This window comes from Triticum urartu, chromosome 6, assembly GCF_003073215.2.
Source record: "Triticum urartu cultivar G1812 chromosome 6, Tu2.1, whole genome shotgun sequence".
NCBI lineage: Eukaryota > Viridiplantae > Streptophyta > Magnoliopsida > Poales > Poaceae > Triticum > Triticum urartu.
Window position 1 is genome coordinate 252,345,166 of NC_053027.1, and position 14,388 is coordinate 252,359,553.

The window sequence follows — 14,388 nt, forward strand, 5'->3', positions numbered from 1 at the left end:
ATGGACCCTTCAAGGTGCTTGCACGCTACAACGACAACGCTTACAAGATCGACCTCCCGCGCAACAAGTACAACGTGAGCGACATCTTCAACGTCAAAGATCTCTCTCCCTTCCATGGTGATGAAGAATTCGATCCGAGGACGGATCTTCCCCAAGGGATGGGAGATGATGCGGAGCATCCCACAATCGTCCCCATGGACATCACCTCAACTATCCAAGCTCCAAGTGGGCCCATGACAAGAGCTAGGGCGCGTGCTATTCAATTTGAGGTGACATCACTCCTACTTGAATTTCCCCCCTCTTCAAGTGAGACATGGCTACTGCCTAAGTCCGAGATGCTATGTGTGATCAGGTCAACGCTCAAGACACGGAGCTGAGGGTTGTAGAAGAAGAGACAGGCGTCAACACTCTAGACAGCCCGGAACCTCCGGCCACAGCCCGAAACTTCCGGCCCTCGGACCCTCCGGCTGACCCGGAGCTTCCGGCCTCCGACGTCTTCGACCAGCCCAGTAGTGCCAACTCTCTGGTTAGCCTAGAACCTGTCCCGGACCTTCCGGCACCCGGAACCTCCTGCCAGCCCGGACCTTCTGGCCCCCAGATGCCAACCCAGCTCCACCCGCGCCAACTCTCTGGTTAGGCCGGACCCTCCCTGGAACCTTCGGCGGCCGGAACATCCGGTCTCGCCCGGAACTTCCGGCCCTGCCTGCGTGCAGCGACTTGGGCCCAGGCCCGTGTACCCTTTCGTCACTTAGACTATAAATACTCTTCCCCTACCTACGTTTTAGGGTTAGCAAAGGTTTAGCTCATGTTTGTGTCAGAGCTTTGCTCATCCACTTGGTTACCTTCTCCACGGAGATTCGAGCCTCCACCGGAGAAGATCCTCCAAGAGGATTCAAGACCCCTTTTAGGGAAGAACTCAAGACCTCCTCACGGAGAAGACCGGCTACCCTTGTATCATCCTTAGCTGTCCGTGGATCGTGTATCTTTCCTTATGTACTCGAGGATCTAGCACATGTGTGACTTATTCGTGTTGGTTTAGTGTTTCCTCTTGTGATTCCCCTTGTGTTTTCCCTCTTTTCCCCCTCGTGTTCTTCGCGGGATCCGCTCCTTTCATGAAAGATCGGCCGATTAGGGTTCTACCCTACATCACGTTTGCTAACCCTAGAAAGTTGGGCGAGGTGGAGTATATATAGTCTAGGGGGAAGAAGGGATACACAGGCCTCGACCCTTCACTGTGCGCAGACAGGGGAGGCCGGATGTCCGGGCTGGTCGGGCCGGTTGTCCGGGCTTTCAAGAGACGCTGGATGTCTGGGCTGGGGAGGCTGGATGTCCGGGCTGGAGTGGTTGCGTTTGTTGCTCTCGGGTTTGGTGGAGTCGGATTTCCGGGAAGGTAGCCGGATGTCCGGGGGCTCGAGAGAGGCCGGATGTCCGGGCTGTCGGGGCCGGATGTCCGGGGCCTGTAGCTTCTGGCTGCTATGCTGCTGTAGCGGATGACGCTCCAGGGGCCGGATGTCCGGGGCCTGGGAGGTGTTCTTGGCTCCTTCCGTTAGTTCTCCTCATCCGTGGACTTGGGGACATGTACATCTTCATGTGCATCTTTGGGAGGGTCCTCTTGGTGCCTAATCATGCACAACACCTCATACTTAGGTAGTAGCCATGTCTCATGCATAGAAAGTGGAAGTTCAGAGAGGAGTGAGTTCACCTTATCTTTGATAGCCTTGGCTCGGGCTCGTGTCATTGGTCCAAGTGGTGTCGTTGGAGGTGTAGGTGCATCCATGGGGATGAACTTGGGATGCTCCGCATCACTGAATGTTTTCCTTAGTTAACTCATGCATTTTAAAATCAATTCAGCACGTTCTTTAGCATCAAAATTAACCATCTCCGAAGATGGAAAAGGCAACAAATCAACAGGTGCACGAGGTAGGAAACCATGCACAATTTCAAAAGGGCACATCTTAGTAGTAGAATGCAATTAAAGATTATAAGCAAATTCAATATGAGGCAAGCATTCTTCCCACATTTTCCCCACCATTATCAATACTCCATATATATTCGCAATATGCAGATTGCTTTTTATATTCTTGCTCGTTCTTCGATTGCTTGCAGGAATAGACCTTCGTGGTCAGGCTGACCGTGCTTCCGGCATCGTCAATAACCTCAGGAGATTGGTTTAGCGATTGCTAAGGCGCAATGTTGTGCACGTTTGTAGTCAGATCATCAAACTCGTCTCCACCAAATCGATAGTTATCATCTCATCGAAAGATCGGGACCCTCGCCTCTATCACTTTGTTTCCCAATCCTATGATGATACTATGATCTTTCTTTGTGTTCGTGTTTGCGATATGTCATGTGCATTGTCTATGCCTATTATTTGCTCTCATGACATGATTGCCATGATTTACTCTAGTATGTTACATCTTCGTACTACTGGCTTCCACGACTTGATTTCTATGTTTGCTTGCCTTGTTGCATCACTGATGACTCAAACTTGCTCGCTTCATGCGGTTGATGACAACCATCTACATGCTTTGCACAAGATTGTTATTGCTTGCCGTCATATATCTCCATATGTTGCAATTATGTATTGAGTGCAATTATGCCTTTAGTCTCGATAATGAGTTTGCCCCCATAGCATTCTCGCATATATTTCGAGATTTTGACTTTTTTCTTGTGAAGCATGCTTGTCTTGCCTCTTTGCACCATATACCTAGTGCCATGAATATAGCCATTCTTGCATCATATTATTCATGCACTTGTGCTTCTAACGGTTATGTGCAAAATAAGAGAACCATCATGATGGATGATGTGTTTATCTACCATGCACGTACATTCTTTGTTTTGTTTTGTGCATGTGTAGGATACTTGGACTTTGTGTCAACTTCCACGTCACGTGAGTTGACAATCTGATTCGGAGCATCCCAAGATCATCCCCATGGACGCACCTACACCTCCAACGACACCACTTGGACCAATGACACGAGCCCGAGCCAAGGCTATCGAAGATAAGGTGAACTCACTCCTCTCCGAACTTCCACTTTCTATGCATGAGACATGGATACCACCTAAGTCCGAGGTGTTGTGCATGATTAGGCACCAAGAGGACCATCCCGAAGATGCACATGAAGATGTATAAGTCCCCAAGTCCACGGATGAGGAGAACCAACGGAAGGAGCCAAGAACATCTCCCAGGCCCCGGACATCCGGCCCCTGGAGCGTCATCCACTACAGCAGCACAGTCGCCAGAAGTTACAGGCCCCGGACATCCGACCTCGACAACCCGGATATCCGGCCTCTCCCGAGGCCCCGGACATCCGGCCACCAGCCCGGAAATCCATCCCCTCCGAACCTGAGAGCAAAAAATGACACCACTCTAGCCCGGACATCCGGCCTCCCCAGCCCGGACATCCGGCGTCGCCTGAAAGCCCGGACATCCGGCCTCCCCTGTCTGTGCACAGTGAAGGGTCGAGGCCCGTGCATCCCTTGATGTAGGGTAGAACCCTAGTGGCCCGATCTTTCATGAAAGGAGCGGAATCCAGCGAAGAACACGAAGAACGCAACAGGGAAAACGAGAGAAACACAAGGGGAAACGAAGAGGAACGCTTAAACCAACATGAATAAGTCACACATGTGCTAGATCCTCGGGTACATAAAGTAAGATACATGATCCATGATCAACTAGGGACGATACACAGTAACCGGTCTTCTCCGCGAAGAGGTCTTGATGTTCTTCCCTAAAGAGGGTCTTGAATCCTCTTGGGGGATCTTCTCCGGTGGAGGCTCGAATCTCCGTGGAGAAGGTATCCAAGTGGATGAGCAAAGATCTCACACAAATATGAGCTAATCCTTTGCTAACCCTAATACGGAGCTAAGGGACAAGTATATATGATGTAGGGTGGAGACCCTAATCGCTCGATCTTTCACGAAAGGAGCGGATCCCATGGAAAACACGAAGAACACAAGGATGAACGGAAGGAAAACACAAGAGGAAATCACTAAACCGACATGAATAAGTCACACATGGGCTAGATCCTCGAGTACATAGAATGATACACGAATCCACGGACAACTAGGGACGATACACGGTAACTGGTTCTTCTCCGTGAGGAGGTCTTGTATCCACAAGGGGATCCTCCCTTGAAAAGGGGCCTTGAATCCAAGGTGGATCTTCTCCGAAAAGGGGCCGCGGTCTCTCTCGAGGAGTAGATCCGATATGGATGAGCAATGCTCTATCTCTCAAATGAGCTAAACCAATGCTAACCCTAGCTAGGATGAATGTGGGGGTCTACTTATAGTCTAAGTGCAAATGGGGGCGAAGTGAAGGAGTACATGGGCCTCGAGCCCGAACACTGTGCGCAGACAGGTACCGGACGTCCGCTGGGGACCGGTCGTCCGGTGTCTCAGGAGCTGCCGGACGTCCGGTGTCCTCCAGTCGTCCGCTGGTTCCGCTCTGTGATGGGGGTGCCGGACGTCCGGAGGCTCCGGACTTCCGCTGACTTTGGCTCGGGTGCGCTCGCGCCGGTCGTCCGGTCGGGGCCGGACGTCCGCTCATTGGCCTCGGGTGCAGGGGCACCGGTCGTACGGCCTGGACCGGACGTCCACTGGCTGGAGCTCGGCTGACGCTTTAGGCGTCGGACATCCGGTCCCGGCCGGTCGTCCGGTGGCTGGGACTTTTCCTGCAGCCCTTCTTCTTCTTCTCCGTCTTCTCGTCCATCTTCCTCTTCTTCTTGTCCTTGCTCCTTAACTTCTCCATTGTACCTGAGTATGCACAAGTTATCCATATGAGGTAGTAGCCATGCTTCATGTGCATCAAAGTGGAATTGTGAGAGGAGAGATGTCACCTCAGTTTCAAGGGCTCTTGCACATGATCGAGTCATGGGTCCGGTAGGCACTTGATGAGACAATGGTAGGTCCATGTGGATGACCTTGGGATGCTCCGCATCATCTCCCCTCCCTTGGGGAAGATCCGTCCTCGGATCAAAATCTTCATCACCATGGAAGGGAGAGAGATCTTTGACGTTGGAGATGTCGCTCACGTTGTACTTGTCGCGTGGGAGGTCGATCTTGTAAGCGTTGTCGTTGTAGCGTGCAAGCACCTTGAAGGGTCCATCCGCTCAAGGTCGAAGCTTGGATTTGCGTTCTTGTGGGAAGCGGTCCTTGCGAAGGTGTAGCCACACTCGATCACCAATGTTGAAGACCATAGGTTGCTTGTTGAAGTTGAGCTTGGTCGCAAGGCGTTGAACTTGGCGCTCGATGGTGTTTCTTGTATCTTCATGCATCTTCTTGAGATGTGTCACACGCGCACTTGCGTCCAAATTGATGCGCTCTTGGAGTGGTAGAGGAAGAATGTCCAATGGTGACAAAGGGTTGAATCCGTAAACAACCTCGAAAGGCGACTTACTAGTTGTTGAGTGTCTTGCGCGGTTGTAGGCGAACTCGGCGATAGGTAGGCACTCCTCCCACTCCTCCATTTGGCCGTCGTTTTGAGGATGGTACGCCGTGGAGAAGAGTAGCTTGATTCCGAGCTTGGCGCATAGGGTCTTCCAAAAGTAGCTAAGGAACTTGACGTCGCGGTCTGAGACAATTGTCTTTGGCACACCATGGAGATGCAATATTTCCCTACAAAAGAGATTAGCAACATGTGAAGCATCGTCTATCTTGTGACAAGGAATAAAATGTGCCATTTTTGAGAAACGGTCCACAACGACAAATATGGAATCTTTCCCATTGCGAGTTCTAGGCAAACCAAGTACAAAGTCCATGCTTATGTCTTCCCAAGGTTGGTATGGAATCGGTAGAGGCATATAGAGGCCATGAGATTGAGCTTTGGACTTAGCTTTGCGGCATGTCAAACATCGGTTGGTGAAGCGATTGACGTCCCGAAACATCTTTGGCCAAAAGTAGCTCTTCGAGAGCGTGGCGAATGTCTTATCGCGTCCAAAGTGTCCCATTGATCCTCCTCCATGCGACTCCTGCAAAAGCAATAAACAAAGGGATGACTTGGGGATGCAAAGTTTGTTAGCTCTCATAAGGTAGCCGTCTTTGATGTAATAGCGCTCCCACGATGTATGCGACAAAAATTTTGCATAAGGAGTGGCAAAAGTTTCATCATGCGCATACAATTCTTTGATATGCTCGAAGCCAATGACATCTAACTCAAGTAGCATGACTAGCATGCATATGCGGGAAAGAGCATCCGTGACTATGTTCTCTTTACCCTTGATGTACTTGATGACATAGGGAAAAGACTTAATGAATTCACTCCATTTAGCATGATGCTTGTTCAACTTAGTTTGACCCTTGAGATACTTGAGGGTCTCGTGATCGGTATGAATAATAAACTCATGGGGACGAAGGTAATGTTCCCATTCATGTAAAACGCGGACTAAAGCATATAGCTCTTTGTCATAGATGGGATAGTTGAGTTGTGCTCCGGAAAGTTTCTCACTAAAGTAAGCTATGGGGCGCTTCTCTTGCGTTAACACACCTCCTATGCCATTACCGCTAGCATCGCAATGAATCTCAAAAGGCTTGTCAAAGTTGTGTAAAGCAAGCACGGGAGCATGAGTAAGCAAATTCTTAAGCTCATTGAATGCGGTATCTTGGGATGGACCCCAAATAAATGGCGCATTCTTCTTGCTCAAAGCATGCAAAGGTGAAGCAATGGTGCTAAAATTCTTCACAAAGCAACGATAGAAACCCGCAAGACCAAGAAAACTACGCACTTGATGCAAGTTGGTTGGTTGTGGCCAAGTCTTAATAGCATTGATCTTGGACTCATCTACATGAAGACCCTTAGAAGAGACCACAAAACCCAAGAAAACGAGCTTATCAACACCAAAAAGGCATTTCTCCATATTAGCATAGAGTCGCTCTTTTCGAAGAGTTTGCAAAACGGTGCAGACATGGGTGACATGCTCTTGGATAGATTTGCTAAACACAAGAATGTCATCGAAGTAAACCACAACAAATATACCAATGTAAGGGCGAAATACATGATTCATAAGGCGCATAAAAGTGCCCGGTGCTTCCGAGAGACCCATAGGCATGACTAACCACTCATACAAACCAAACTTGGTTTTGAATGCGGTTTTCCATTCATCCCCCTCTTGTATGCGGATTTGATAGTAACCACTCTTAAGATCAATTTTGGAAAATATAGGGGCACCACGAAGCTCATCTAGCATATCATCTAGGCATGGAATGGGATACCTATAACGAATGGTGATAGCATTGATAGGTCTACAATCGGAGCACATGCGAAAACTACTGTCACGTTTTGGCAGAAGAATGACCGGTACGGCACAAGGGCTCAAACTTTCACGCACATGTCCATGGTCTATGAGATGCTTTACTTGCCTTTGAATTTCTTTAGTTTCTTCGGGGTTGACGCGGTAGGGAGCTTTGTTCGGAAGCGGTGTTGCGGGGATGAGGTTGATGCGGTGTTCAATGCCTCGTAGTTGAGGTAGTCCCGGAGGTAGCTCATCGGGGAAAACATCTTGAAATTCCTGCAAAAAAGAAGACAACACTAGAGGAAGAGTGTGAGAAGTGTTAGTTTGTGGTGCATTGTCCTTGCACACGAGGACGTAGTGTAGGACACTAGATGGGTTCTCACACACTTCACTCATCTCACGTTTGGTGGGAAATAGAACGAGGTTCTTGTTTTCGCTCATCGTGGAGGCACTCAATTTGGGCTTGTGGCGCTCACTCTCTTTTTGGTGGCTCACTCTCTCACCATTCTCTCCATGATGGGTGGCTTGCTTATCGGCGATCACTTGGCTTGGAGACATAGGTCGTAACACAAACTCCTTTCCTTGCATCTTAAAGCTATAGTGGTTGGTACGCCCATTGTGGACGAATCCTCTATTGAATTTCCATGGCCTTCCAAGGAGAAGATGGCAAACGGCCATTGGGATGACGTCGCACTTCAAGGTGCCTTCGTAGGCACCGATTTTGAAGGACACTTGTACTCGGTGCTCGACTTGGATGGTGCCGGAGTCACTAAGCCATTGCACTTTGTATGGATGTGGATGCTTCGTCTTGGGCAATTGGAGCTTGGAGCAAAGTTCTTCACTTGCAAGATTGTGACAACTCCCTCCATCGATGATGACCTTGATGGATCGTCCATTGATGCCGGCCTTGGTGTGGAATATGTGCATCTTTGGTCTTCTTCTTGGTGATGTTGGAGAGTCAAGACTTTGGAGACAACAAGTGCGGGACTTCAGTCTTCATCACAAAAGACTTGTTCTTCTTCATTCTTGACTTGGCGGTGCATGGCGACTTGCTCAAGGGCTTCCATTTCTCCTTCGCTCATGGAATCATAAGTGCCATCATCGTTGAAGATCATGGTGCGCTTGTTGGTGCACTCATAGGACATGTCGCCTCGGCCTCCGCAAGTGAAACACTTGAGGGAACTCGTCTTGACGGTCTCATCGGTAGGGGTTGATGATGATGAAGCTCTCGGCTTGAAGTTGCTTGTAGTAGGCAAAGCTTTCTTGGAAGTCGACTTGTCGATGGTGGAAGAAGACGGCTTGTAGTCGGTGTTGGAGTCGTTGAAGCTTGGTTATTGGAGAAACCATAGGACTTGGATGAGAACTTGGCAAACTTAAAGTCATCTTGCACTTGGCGTTCAGCTTTGGTAGCTTGGTGCACGAGCTCGATGAGATTTGAGTATGCTTGGAAGTCGGCGATCTTCTTCATAGGATGATTGAGTCCATTCCAGAAACGTGCCATAGTTTGCTCATCATCTTCCGTCACATTGGCTTTTATCATTGCAATCTCCATCTCCTTGTAGTATTCTTCAACGCTCTTGGTTCCTTGATTGAGTTGTTGGAGTTTCTTGAAGAGGTCGCGGTTGTAGTAGGTAGGCACAAAGCGTGCTCTCATGACATCCTTCATTTGTGCCCAAGTAGTGATGGGTGGTTCACCTCTTGCCTCTTGGTGCTCGATAACTTGTTCCCACCAAATGAGGACATAGTCTTGGAACTCAAGGGATGCCATCGCGATCTTCTTCTCTTCTTCATAGTTGTGCAAACGGAAGATCTTGTCAACTTTCAATGCCCATGAAAGGTACTCTTCGGGATCGTTGCACCATTGAACTTGGGCATGGTGAACTTGAGTTTGCCATAGCATCGCTCTTCATTGTGTTGGGGTCGGGGATGATGGCGCCCATGTTGTAGATGATTGTCCAACTCATGGTGCTCTTGACGCGGAGGGTTGTCAACCTCGTGTTGCTCTTGTCACAGAGGATACCCATTGTCTTCATGCTCTTGATGAACTTGATGGTCTTGGTGAGCTTGTGGAGGAACGCGTCGAGCTCGAGGGGGAACTAGAGGATGCATGCGAGCTTGAAATCATCGTTCATGAAGTTCTATGTGAAGTGCTTCCACTTCTTCATGGGCTTGTCGGCCTCGGTCGGCAACGGCTCGACTCACATCATGTAGATCTTGTTGCGCCTCAAGTGCTTGAGCGTCATGGAGTTGTTGTTCTTGATGTTGAGCCTCGACATTTTGTGCATTTTGGTGTAGACGCACGTGTTCTTCCTCTTCATGTTGGCGTTGTTGTTGCCGTTCTTGAGCTAGCGCAAAGGATTCTTCAGCTTGACGTTGTCGTCGCTCTTGAGAGTCGGTGTCCCGAAGTGGATTGAGGTTTGCTTGACGGTCGGTGCGCGCGGCTCGATGAAGAGTGTTCGATGTCGGTGTACTTGAGTCGGAATGGCGACTTGAACGGCTCCTTATTGAAGTGGAAGAAGAGCGATTGAGCAACAAAGCACGAATCTCGTCCATCCTTGCGTCATTCTCTTGCTTATGATCGTCGAGCTTGTGGTCGAATTAGTCCCTTGTATGTTGCTCTGAGAGTCGCAAGTCGGCGGCAAGGTTGTCGATGCGTTCAGTCATAGCTTGTTGCTCTTTATGCAAAGCACGTTGTGCACCAAAGAGGTGACTCTTGGTGACGAAGGAGTTCATGTCGTTGTCTTGCTCCATGAAGAGTGGGTTGGTAGAAGTACTTGGCCTATCCATCATTCCAAGACAAGTGTGAGTGGTAGAAAGAGAAGAACGAATACCAAATGTACCTTGACCGAAGTTGAAAGTGAATCGATGATCACTCCAATGTAGGACAAGGAAATAGCCCAATTGGTACGAATTCTCGTCGGTTGCTCACACCTACACAAGTAAAAGCTTATGGTGGAGCTTGGTTAGGATGGTGGAAATTTTTTTAATGTGAATGTAAGCAAGATTCAATAATGTTGGAGAAGATTCACAAGATGCAATGTAACAAGTAGACCAAGCATATAAGGTACACGGAAACACACACGCAAAAGATAAGTGGGGTCGTGCAACCAAGGGTGAGCCAAAATGTGGAATCCACAAAAATGCTCTTGTTGCACAACACTAGAGAGACGCTAGCACGATTGCTCGATACGCGGATACAAGAACTTGTGCACAACCTACTTAGCAAAAATGCAACGACTTCTATCCCCAGTATGTTTTATGCAAGGTGTTGCTATGATATGATCCAAGATGATCGAGTATGACAATCTTAATGTTGTATGATGCTATGGTTCTCGCTTAAAAGCTCTTTTCTTATCTTTCCTCTTTGCTTAAAAGCTTGGTTGTCTCTTTCATGTTTGAGCTCTTTTCTCATGCAATGCTTGACGAACCAAGATAGCAAGTGAGTATGCGATGACAACTTTGTGACACAAGAGATGATACCAATATATGCAACAATGATGTGTGTATGATATGGGAAGTATGATCACTAATGTGCACAAGTCTCGTTGCCGGCAATGCTCAATGGCTAGTCTCGATGGGTAAGCAATGCAAAGGAGTAAGGCTATGATGGCTATCAATGTAATGGCAAGAGTGATATGTCCAATACCAAGATGAGGTTACCGGTCTTGCTTCCGGTATGGTGTCAAAGTGGAGGCACGAATACAAAGTCGTACTCGAGGTGGTCGTTGTTGATGACGCGTCCGTGGAGAAGATGAGCGGCGGTGATGTTGATGTCCAACCGTACCTAAATAGCCGAAACACAAAAGTATACGGTGCCGCAACTCAAATTATCAAACCTCGAAGTGGCAACAAGTGTCGGAGTGCGAAACGGGCATAATGGTGGTGGTATGCGGAAGTGGTGATGGTGTATAAGTGGTGGAGGCAAAGATGCCCATCGGTTTCGACTGAAACTGGGTGGAGCGGTAGTACCGCTTGTGTAGGCGGTAGTACCGCTTGGTTCTTTAGAGGTAGTTCCGCTCGCGGGGACGGTAGTACCACTGGGGTCAGGAAGATCGCAAGATCTGGATCGGGGTGGTTTTTGGGGAGGAAAAGGATGATTTCAGGTCAAAATTCGAGCAATTTCATGGAGGGGAGGTGGAGAAAAATGGGGGAGATGTTAGATCAACTTGAAACCAAGCAAATCCACGGATCAAATCCAACAAAACATCAACGCACCAACAAATCACAAAAACAATTGGGACTATTTTTGGTGGGGAATTTCCGAATTAGGACGAAAAACAACAAAATTAGGCTAGAAGCACAACAGGGAGGCTCTGAAATCATGATCAACATGGCTCTAATACAAAGATGATTTAGGGTAGAACCCTAGTGGCCCGATCTTTCATGAAAGGAGCGGAATCCCGCGAAGAACACGAGGAACACAAAGGGGAAAACGAGAGAAACACAAGGGGAAACGAAGAGGAATGCTCAAACAAACATGAATAAGTCACACATGTGCTAGATCCTCGGGTACATAAAGTAAGATACACGAATCCACGGACAACTAGGGACGATACACGGTAACTGGTCTTCTCCGCGAGGAGGTCTTGATGTTCTTCCCTAAAGAGGGGTCTTGAATCTGCTTGGGGGATCTTCTCCGGTGGAGGCTCGAATCTCCGTGGAGAAAGTATACAGGTGGATGAGCAAAGCTCTCACACAAATATGAGCTAATCGTTTGCTAACCCTAGTACGGAGCTAAAGGACAAGTATATATAGTCCAAGGGGTAAGTTGGGGGATACATGGGGTGAAACCCCTGTCGCTGCGCGTAGGCAGGGCGGTTGTACCCGTCATGGGGGCGGTTGTACCACTGGGAGCTCAGGTACTTGTCCGTGGAAGCGTTTCCGGATGGGATCAGCGGTTGTACCGGTCAGGTGGTAGTTGTAGGGATAAATCGGTGTTGTACCGGCCTTGCACCACTTGATGTCAGAAGCTTGACCGGTAGTTGACCGGTGGTCGAGCGGTTGTACCGCCCAGGCGGTAGTTGGGCGGTGCATGTGTAGTTGTTCCAGGACTTCTGAGCTGGGATGATGTTCTTCATGCTCTTGATGTCCTTCTTGCATCGTGACTTATCCTTGGTTGCTTACATGGTACCTAAGCACACAAAGCATCTCCGTTTGAGGTAGTAGCCATGTCTCAAGTGGATAAAAGGGAAGTTCAACAAGGAGAGAGCTAACCTCGTTCTCGATGGCTCTCGCACGGGCTCTTGTCATTGGTCCAAGTGGTGTCGCGGGTGATGTAGGTAGGTCCATGGGGATGGCCTTGGGATGCTCTGCATCATCCCTTCTCCCCCTAGACTATATATACTCCACCTCGCCCAACTTTCTAGGGTTAGCAAAGGTTTAGCTCATGTTTGTGTGAGAGCTTTGCTCATCCACTTGGTTGCCTTCTCCATGGAGATTCAAGCCTCCACCGGAGAAGATCCCCCAAGCGGATTCAAGACCCCTCTTTAGGGAAGAACATCAAGAATTTCTCAGGGAGAAGGCCGTTACCCTTGTATCGTCCTTGGTTGATCGTGTACCGTGTGAACCCTATGTATTCGAGGATCTAGCAAATGTGTAACTTGTTGTTGTTGGTTTAGTGTTTCTCTTGTATTTCCTCCATGATTTCCCTCGTTTCCCTCCTCGTGTTCTTCGTGTTCATCACGGGATCCGCTCCTTTCATGAAAGATCGGCCGATTAGGGCTCTACCCTACATCATCTTGGTATCAGAGCCACGTTGTTCACGATTTCGGAGCCTCCCCATTGTGTTTCTAGCCTTTTTTTGTTGTTTTTTGTTCTAATTCGAAAATTCCCAACCAAAAATAGCCCCAATAATTTTTTTTGGGATTTGTTGGTGTGTTGAGATTTTGTTGGTTTGGATCCGTGGATTTGCTTTGTTTTGAGTGGATCTAGCTTCCCATCCATTTCCCCCAATTTCCATCCACAAATTCCTTCGAATTTCGCCCGGATTTGACCTCTCCACGCGGTGTTCATCTTGTTCGTCCCCGGATCCAGAGCCCGGACATCCGGCCTGTCAAGCCCGGACATCCGGCCCCCGGAAATCCGGCCTTGCACCCGGACATCCGACCCCTCGCAGCAACATCTCCATCCACCGCCCCGTTTTTCGTCCATTTCTCACCAAATTTTGTTCCGGTGCCCACCATATACCACATATCCTTTCGGATACCTCCACCACTTCCGCATAGCCCAACCATTTTGGACCGTTTCGCTCTCCGACACATTTGCTACTTCAAGGTTTGAGAATTTGAGTTGTGGTACCGTATCCTTTTGTGTTTCGGCTATCTAGGTACGGTTCGACATCGACATCACCGTCGCTCATCTTTGCCACGGACGCGTCCTACATCATCACCACCGTCCTACATCGCCATCAACAACGACCACCTTGACTACACCTTGGTATTCGTGCCACCATTTTGACACCATACCGAAAGCAAGACCGGTAGCCTCATCTTGGTATTGGACATATCACTCTTGCCATTACATTGATAGCCATCATAGCCTTACTCCTTTGCGTTGCTTACCCATCGAGACTAGCCATTGAGTATTGCCGGCAACGAGACTTGTGCACATTAGTGATCATACTTCCCATAGCATACACACATCATTGTTGCATATATTGGTATCATCTCTTGTGTCACAAAGTTGTCATCGCATACACAATTGCTATCTTGGTTCGTCAAGCATCGCATAAGAAAAGAGCTCAAACATCAAAGAGACAAACAAGATTTTAAGCAAAGAGAAAAGATAAGCAAAGAGATTTTAAGCAAGAACCATAGCATCATACAACATTAAGATTGTCATAATCGGTCATCTTGGATCATATCATAGCAACACCTTGCATAGAGCATACTTGGGATAGAAGTCGTTGCATTTTTGCTAAGTAGGTTGTACACAAGTTCTTGTATCCGCCTATTGTGCAATCGTGCTAGCGTCTCTCTAGTGTTGTGCAACAAGAGCACTTTGGTGGATTCCACATTTTGGCTCACCCTTGGTTGCACGACCCCACTTATCTTTTGCATGTGTGTTTCCGTGTACCTTATATGCTTGGTATACTTGTTACATTGCATCTTGCGAATCTTTTCCAACATTATTGAAGCTCACTTACAATTGCATCAAATTT